The 9334-nt window shown below is 32.6% G+C and overlaps 1 protein-coding gene across 2 annotated transcripts in view; it reads left to right on the top strand.

Moving 5' to 3' along the window:
* Positions 1-9334, top strand: part of LOC122629345 (1-phosphatidylinositol 4,5-bisphosphate phosphodiesterase epsilon-1-like) — a 78435-nt gene that overhangs the window by 43533 nt on the left and 25568 nt on the right. For both annotated transcript variants that reach the window (XM_043812708.1, XM_043812707.1), the window contains exon 3: positions 8825-9272. The gene's annotated coding sequence lies outside the window, so the exon portion shown is untranslated. The remainder of the gene's footprint in view (positions 1-8824; positions 9273-9334) is intronic.

Here is a 9334-nt window from a genome sequence, read left to right as displayed (position 1 = left end):
GAGTTCACCGTCGAGATCGATAATAGAATTACGCTCGATCGAATTACCTCGTCGCGGCTCCATCGTTAACGTTTAATGCTCCTGTTTGTTCGGGGACATTGGCTGCTCTCTCTCGTTAAGTTCTCACCAACGATGAAGCTTGAAAAATGTTAGATAACTATTTCTAACATCTTTTATATTTTATACCAATGAGATGTGCAAACAATTTGTTTAGATCTTTTTTTCCTTCCTTCCTTCTTTCTTTCTTTCTTTATTTCTTTCTTTCTTTATTTATTTGTTTTTCTTTTCCTTTTACTTTGCATAAAACGCTCGAAAAATGATAGAGAAAAGAAAGGCAAATTTATGTTAGATATTTCAGTTCAATATTTCTTCATCTTCTATTTACTTAATTTTTCATCATCTTTTTTCATTTGTATTTGCATAAAAAACGAACGATGCTCGAAAAATGAAGAACAAGAAAAGAAAAAAAAAGAGAATATACCTCGGATCTTCTATCCTTTGAATTTTTAATTTATTTATTTACTTTCCTTTTTTTTTCCTCCATAAAAAACGATAATCGTCTTCGATATTCTCGTTGATCAGTGTTAAACGGAGGAAAAGTGTACAATCGATATAATAAAAAAAAAAAGAGAATAAGAAAAAAAGAATACGTTAAAGTTAGATTACATTTTTTTAGTGGCAATCGCAAGGACGTAAAGAAAACGATGATATTTCACGGTGGTAGATTGTGTGTGTATATATATATACATACATACATACATATATATATATATACACACACACACACGTAGTCGTTGTCCTATCGACCGCCCCACATATTACATCTCCGACTCCTCCTCTGGTCGTTGCTGGCCCTCTTTCATCATCGTCCTGGCTCCCTTCTCTTCGACCCCTTTGATCCTTGCGATCGAAGCGAAGCGTAGGCGAGCGAACGTGAAAGCGATCGAAGATGAGTTCCAACGTCAAATCACTGCCGATTGGACGATTTGCGGACACCAAACCGATCTTAACTAACATTGACCTATCTACCTACCTACCTATCTACCTGTCTACCACCTACCACCTATACGTACAACCTCGACATTCTAATCGACACGGAACGTTTTCTCTAATTTTCTTCATTAAACTATACAATGGCTGCCATCTTTCCTTTTTGTTTCTTTTTTCTTTCTGTCCTTTCTTTCTGTCCTTTCTTTCTGTCCTTTCTTTCTTTCTTCCTTTCTTTTATTTATTTTATTCTTTTTGTTTGTTTTTATTTTTTGGGCGTATTTTTTTTCTTTCTCTCCTTTCTTTTTTTTTTCTTTTTCTTTTTTTCTCTCTCTTTTTTTTTTTTTTTATCATTACTTCTTGTATTATTTGCTCTTGTTTTCTTTTTTTTCTTTCGCTTTTTTAAACTCGTTTTCTTTGTTACCATTAAAGGAAGCAACAGTTTGTTTGCATGCATAATCTACTTGGGAATTCAGCCTTAGAAGGGGCCCGAGAGACAGGCGTTACAAATATTTTTTTGAAGTCCTCGTTAAAATAAATTAAATCAATTAAGCGCGAATATACCTATGTTTTCTCTTCGTTTGGTTTTTTCTCTCTTTACTTTCTTTTCTCTCTCTCTCTCTCTCTCTCTCTCTCTCTCTCTCTCTCTCTTTTTTCTTTTTTCTTTTTTTATTTTCTTTCTCTCTCTCTCTCTCTCTCTTTTTTTTTTTTGAACCGCTTCGCGCAAACGATCGAGCAGATGATACGCGCTGAAAAATTTCGTGATTGTGAATTCGCTAATATGTGAAATAGAAATAAAATATTGTCCTACATTCCGAAACAAAAAAGTTCATCGTATAATTGAATAAATAAATAAATAAATAAATAAATGAAAAATTTGCACTGCCGTGTAGGACGTGATAACGTAAATAAAAAAACGCGTCGCTATGACATAATGACTGACAATAATCTATTAATTGATTTTCATTGAAGTTAATGTATTTAGACATAGACGAAACATTTTTATCGAGTAAGCAAGTATTTTTTTATAAATTAGATTTGTTTTATCGAAGTGTCTTCTTTACTTCTCTCTCTTTCTCTCTCTTTCTCTCTCTCTCTCTCTCTCTCTCTCTCTCTCTCTCTCATACACAAACACACACACACTGTCATTTTCTTTCTCTCTCTTCCGTTCTTTTCTTCTTCAGGGTTAATAAATACAGTTTATCACGGTGAGTGAATCGAAGGTTGAGGAAAGTAACGTTAAAACTTTTTGTTAGCCGAACTTGCCACGAACTTTCTTTCCATCGAGCTTTCTCTCTCTCTCTCTCTCTCTCTCTCTCTCTCTCTCTCTCTCTCTCTCTCTCTCCTTTTTCTCGTGGCAGCTTTTCTTTCTCTCCTGTCTCAGTCGACGTTGTTGCGGACATTACCAAGAAAAGGACTATGCTGAAGCGAGAAAAAGAGAGAGAGAGGTAGGAAGGTGGAGAAGAGGAGAAAGAGCAGAGGCAGCGAACTGATGAGATTTAACCGCGATTTTATGAAAACCTTCACCGTCATCACGAGAAATGAGTATATGGTCGAGAATGTAGGAGTATGTAGGAGTATATGTAGGTTTACGTAAGAATATGTAGGAGTATGTAGGAGGAGATATAAAAATGCTAAAGAAAAGAGATGAAAAAAAAACTCAGCCCTAATATATTATATACATATATACGTACATATTTATATATATATATATATATATATATATATATATATATATTGTATTACGGTCACAAATGCCTATGGTATAGTAGAACTAAAAGAAGAAAAAAAAATATAGCTAAAAGAAAGCGTTCGAAATTTCTGTCGCATAGAAGCAAATCTAATGTCGTATTACACATGGATTTTGGTCGTTATACCATAAAAAAATTTATATTATCTTATAATCTTCAGTTATAATAGTATCACGGTATGACATAATTACGAGTATTTACGAGTATTTTCAGAGAGAGTGAGAGAGAGAGAGAGAGAGAGAGAGAGAGAGAGATAGAGAGAGAAAGTCACGAACATTATGATTCATTTACTCTTTATAAAGTTTCATAACACTTTAAGCTAACTTTAGAAATGGTTATTCGTTCGTCTCGACATTTTGCTTTGTAGTAGATATATCTAACGTGAATATTTGAAAATGACTTCACGGTTTCTCTTGCTCTCCTTTCCCCCCCCCCCCTCTCTCTCTCTGGGGAAAAGATATTTAGTTATATAATGGAAAACAAAGAATAACGTATAAAATATTAGAAACATTCTAAATCGATTAAACTAGTTTCTCAAACAACGTTAGAATTCTCAGTTAACGTGCATTCGATGTCTCACTGTCCTACCTACCTTCCAACCTACCTATCTACCTACCTATCCAAGACCAAAGTAGAAAGCATAAATAATTTCAAACTTGCCAAACTTTTCTATGCAACACAGCGTGCACCGATGTTGGCATATAAATAGGATCTTTCAAGGTGTCTCTCATAAAAATGCAACCAACGACTATCTGTGAAAAAAAAGAAAAGACACGCTTCTCTCATCCCTCACCGATCACCCATCCAACCACCCACCTCCCCCCCCCCCTTAAACCTTAACCCAAGCAACTTTTTTCATTTCACGCGAGTGGTAAATATAATTTCTTACGATAGAACTTAGAAAGTGGGAGAACCGATAATGAAAAAATTCCTCTTCCCTCTCGAAGCTAGAATTAATAGTTTTATAGTTTTATTGCTGAACTCAAAAACGATTAAGATTCTTTTTTTTTTTTTCCTTTTTTCTTCTTCTTCTTTTTTCTTTTTTTTTTCTCTCGATCTGTTTTTCGAACGTACAGCATTCATACACGCGACGCAGTTTCTACAAAAATAGCCACAAATAATAACTCCCCCATAAATATACTTGCTAATCCAGTCAAACGATAAATAAATTACAGTGGATTTTGAAAGGAACGAATAAGGAATTGAATAAGAAGCAAATTGAAATAGTTATATTTTTATTTATATGTCGTCATAATTGTTTTTCTTGATTTATTATTGCGCGTTGTCACTCTTTCATTTTTTACCCAATAGGCCCAAAAGTTTTGTTATAATAGGCTGCAAATATTAAAAAAATGAAACGTTTTTAAGATAATAAATAAACAGGAGTATAATTACGTAAGCGAATTAAAATATATTTCCCCGTGTATCATGATGGGATTACTTATATAAGTTGTGATTGATGACTCTTTTTTTTTTTCTTTTTTAAGAAATCCGTTTCATTACAATGTTTGTTACTATGCAATATTTGGACAAATTAAATAGTCTGCACTTTTCGTTAATATTAATATACTCGTATGGTAATTAGAAAAATAAACAAATTTTTTAATTTAATATTAATAATATGTAAAACGGTAAACTTACGAGAAAAGGATCGGCCGAGGGATCGGCGAAGGGATTGGCGACAGCTTCAGGTTTAGCCAAAGCATCAGGAAGTGCTTCAGGACTAGCTTCAGGATTAGCTAGAGGAGAAGCGAAAGCTGATTGCAAACATGCCAATGAGGCAATAATCGCGAATAAAACTGTTACGATACCGTACTTCATTTTTCTTGGAGTAATAATAGAATGGCTAAAAGCCCAGTCTATTTATTTGAAATCAAGAAAGTTGTAAATTTCTTAACAACATATTTATCAATGTTGTTAAATTCGTTTGAAATAATTTTATCTCTAGTCGACACGCAAATGTTATATTAACAAACAAAACATAGTAATAAAAAATAAAAGAAAATAAATAAAAATAAGAAAAGAATACTATAAAATGACATTGTTTACGAGTTTTATCTTTGTGCCTGAAACATTTGCTTTTGTTTATCGTCGATTTTGCGTTTCATTATTTCAAAAGTTTATTATTAAAACGTGAAAAAAACGGACACATAAATTTAACCGAGATAAGTTACTATAGTTTGAAAAAAAGAAAGTATTCACGATCGTGCAATTAAATGTTCGTAAAATGTGACTTTATTGTTCCTCGCTTATGTTTCATTTTTCGACCAATAAAGTATATACGTCTTTCTCTGCTTTTTCTTTTCTTTTTTTGTTTTCTTTTTTTCTTTTCATCGTCATCGAAACATTTCGTATGAATTAGAATTTTTCGAATAAAACCTATGCGGTTTATATTATTCGTTATTCTGTAATCCGTAATGTGTAATTAGTGCAATATTATGAAATATTATACGGCTTAATAGATTACATTAAAATTAATTATACACAGACGTATCTAATTATGTTGGACATTAGTCAAATTAATTCTAATTAAAGCTTTCTATTCGAGCGAAAATGATACGATATCGGTAACTATCATTTATAATTAATCATTTTTAATTGAAGAATCAAAAACTGACAGAAGTAATCCCGACAAGATTCGATTTCTTTTCTTTTCTCTTTTTCCTTGGTACTTCGCAATCTTCACCGTGTATTGTACGTCGAGGATGATCGTTAAAGTTGGCAAGCAAAATGGAGCTGAACGTAGTAACTCTTGACATTCCTGTTGATCGCAGCTGTGCCATATTTGCAACTGGTGGTCGGCAATCATCCTAAAGCGAAATCCTTATGCTTACGCCAAAGCTCGTAGACGTTTATATAGTATAATATTTCAATGACACTTTTAGTTCTGATAAAGGAATTACTCGAAATTGATTTTTTATATAATAAATATTTGAATTGTTTTTATTTTTTTTTTTTTTATTTAATAACAAAGTCTTCAATCATCACGATTGATATGTAATTATCATAATAAATAAATCGTCGTTACTGAGTCTCATTTTGAAGCTTTTCCTATAGTTGATACGTTAAGCCAAGAATAATTGTACGTAACATATCGATAATTCGATCGTTTATATGTGATATTATACTGATCTAATTTTTTCCGTTCTGTCTTTTTATTTTTCTTTTTTTTTTTTTCTTTTTTTTTCTTTTATATGAAATAACATCTTACCGGGATCAATACGTCAATATGGTTGAAAAGCTTGCTAATGTCATAATAATTGTAACATCACGTAGGAAAATTTAAATGATAAGTTATCGATGATTCAAATATTGAATTAATTAAATTTTCTATTGTGATGTGATGCGACGTGCATATATATATATATATATATATATATATATATATATCGATATGATAACGTAATAATAAAATATATTTTAGCTTATCGTTCGCTCCGATAATATCACATATTATTTATTCTCCTTAATTCTCGATCAAATAAAACGATCGATTATATTAAGTATCTGCGAGTATTCGATGATATCCGATATGTTCCGAAAAGTTTGTTCTTTTTCTTTTATTTCTTTCTTTTTTATTTTTCTTTTTTTTGTTAAATAAAAAATCATAAATATCTAGATCTAACAAAATTTGTATCAATGTGATCTTCTTCATAACAATTAAGAAATATCAACTTACATAAAGCTGTATTATCAATTCAGTAATTTTATTACAAAAAGGTAATACGAACTTAATGATATTTTATTAAAATATAATATCGACGATCTATCGATCATTTTCATCGAAACATCGTACGTAAGAAGAAAAAAATAAAAGTTAGATTTTTTTTTTTTTTTTTTTTTTTTTTTTTTGACAAACCGTCGTGTATAAATTGCTTTAATTTCTTTAGATCCTTTCTATTTATTAAATCCTACATACCTACTTCCTACGTAATCTTTCTCTTTCTTTTTGTATTACGAACTATGAATGCGATCTTAATGACGTCGTGTGAAAAAGAAAAGAGAAAATAATATATCTAGCTATATGCTTTTAAATCATAGCGGATAGGTAATGTCTGTTATTAACCATTCGGATTTTATATATACTGGAGAAAACTTATACGATTCGATTATTACCAAGTAAGCTATTATCGTATATATATATATATATATATATATATATATATATATATATATGTATTTCTTTTCATGAAAAATTATTATATACATACGTATATACATTCTATATTATTTTCACAAAAATTAATCCACGTCATTTTTTCTACATGTATATAGATATAATATACACACACACACACACACACACACACACACGCAAGCACATACATACAAATACATATAAATACTTTTTAATTATAACAACAAATTGAATTGAAGCGAGATGTAAAAAAGTTTTACGCATAGTTTACTCCAAGCAAAAGGTTTTTCCATTGAAATACAGAGGGATGCATCCTCCTGGCCGGTTGGTTGAACGTTAAAAGTGGTCGAGTTGGTTACGAGAGTCTGCCGATATTGAGCTACAATTTTATTAAATTCAAGCACGACATACATATATACACGCTTAATTAATTAGAAACGTACATCGATATTGATCGACGTATCCGTTATACCACGTAATGTATCGTATCGTATCGTACAATTAGTTCCATGATATGTATGTATGTATGTATGTATCAACACTACATAGGAATTCTGAATACCTACTCAATACCTAAAATCACAATGCATATCTATATCTCTGTAGACATTAACGCGTGACACACTTATTGTTAGTGTTTCTGATTCAATGATTAACACAAATTAGTCATGACTTTAAACGAATCCATTATGTGATATATTATAGGAGAATTAATATTTGAATATATATGTATGTATGTATGTATATATATAGAGTGTATGTGTATAAAGAGCGTAAGAAAAAACAAAAAAAACGTAAGAAACGTGAGAAAGTGTAGAAACGTAAAAAACGTAAACGGAAGAAAGTGTAGAAAAATGATATGTAATTTTAACTTTTTTATGTTTTTTTTTCTTTTTCCTTTTTTTTTTTTTTTACCAAATATTTGAACGTACAATAAAAAGCACTATGGCGGCCATATTGCCATAGTATCTACATATTATTTAAAAATAATCATTTGGTTAGTCAGCTAAAATCTCTCTCATATTTTCTCTCTCTCTCTCTCTCTCTCTCTCTGTATTCTACATTTTTATCTCGATATTTTAACAAGGATCCGTTTACGTAAGCAGCAAAAATCTGTAGGTCGAACTAATCTCGATCCTTTCGGAGGGAAATAAGGAGACCGAGAGTGAGTAAGTGAGAGAGAAAGAGAGAGAGAGAGAGAGAGAGAGAGAGAGAGAACTTGTGTATATAATACTTTCCCCTTGTGTGCGTAGACGCTTGAGGATCATGAAACATAATTTTTTTTCGTCCATAAAATTTTTTTCTCCTTGACCCTGCAGACGTGAAACCAGTGACCAGTTTTATATATCTGAGATAAGACAGCACACCGGGGAAATATGCTACTTGAAATTTTTTTCACCGTAACTTGATAACTAGAACGTTGTCTCTTATTCAATCTCTTTCTTTCTCTTTTTCTTTCTCTCGTTTTCTACCTTTTTTCGATTTCGAAAATCTTTTTGTACGAGAAAACGATGAGAACTTATCGGCCTATCTACAATCGTCATTTTCAAACTAAGGAAAGGAAGTTGAAATCGGAAAAGGATTCGTATTTTAATTAAAGATTAAAAAAATCCAGAGTTAAGGGAAGAAGCTCGTTAATTTGAAGAGCGATGCTTCCTTCGAAATGAAGGGATCTGCTCGTTTTCCGATAAATCTCGAGGAGAAAATCCTTAGCACACGATCGGAAGGGAAGAGTTCTCTCTCTCTCCCTCCCTCTCTCTCTCTCTCTCTCTCTCTCTCTCTCTCTCTCTCTCTCTCGTTCTTTCCCTCTTTCCTTGCCCGGATTTTTTTTTTTTCTAAGAGCGACGGATGAATTTGCCGAAAGGCCATAAATCGTCTTTCTCTTACGTTCTGGATAATAAATCCAACGTTCTCTAATACCATCTCTATTTTCGTTTGGTTTCCTTAGATTGGCACCGTCACCGTCACCATTCTCGTCTTTGTCATCGTCGTCGTCGTCTTTGTCGTCCCGCGAGGGAAAACTAAACATTAAAGACGTTCATCGAATATAGAAAGGAACGAAAAAAATAGAAAACGACGAAAGGAAAGAGAAGCGAAAGAGGAGACGCCGAAAGGGTGGTTCAACGATATCGATTCTCGATCCGCATGGAGAAACGATCAAAGGAACGACGAAAAGAAACTTTACTTCTCAAATTCCTGATGGCGTCATCGAAAACAAACTACCTTGGAAAGTCGAATCCTCGTCTGGCTGAATCGAAGGTGCCCAGGCGATTCACCTTTATCAGGTGAAACGCCGTTTAATCGGCGTCGCATCGACGGCGTTGCTGCGACTACGATCGCTGCTCCGACTACTACCGTTTCCTCCACCTCACGTGGCCGCAACATTACCCAATAAGGTGAAATCCATTAATCTTTACTCGCGACTCACCCTACCGTACCGTACCGTACCATACCACAT

Source organism: Vespula pensylvanica, chromosome 5 (genome assembly GCF_014466175.1).
Source record: "Vespula pensylvanica isolate Volc-1 chromosome 5, ASM1446617v1, whole genome shotgun sequence".
In the NCBI taxonomy this organism is placed as follows: Eukaryota; Metazoa; Arthropoda; class Insecta; order Hymenoptera; family Vespidae; genus Vespula; species Vespula pensylvanica.
This window is presented reverse-complemented; position numbering and strand designations above follow the sequence as displayed.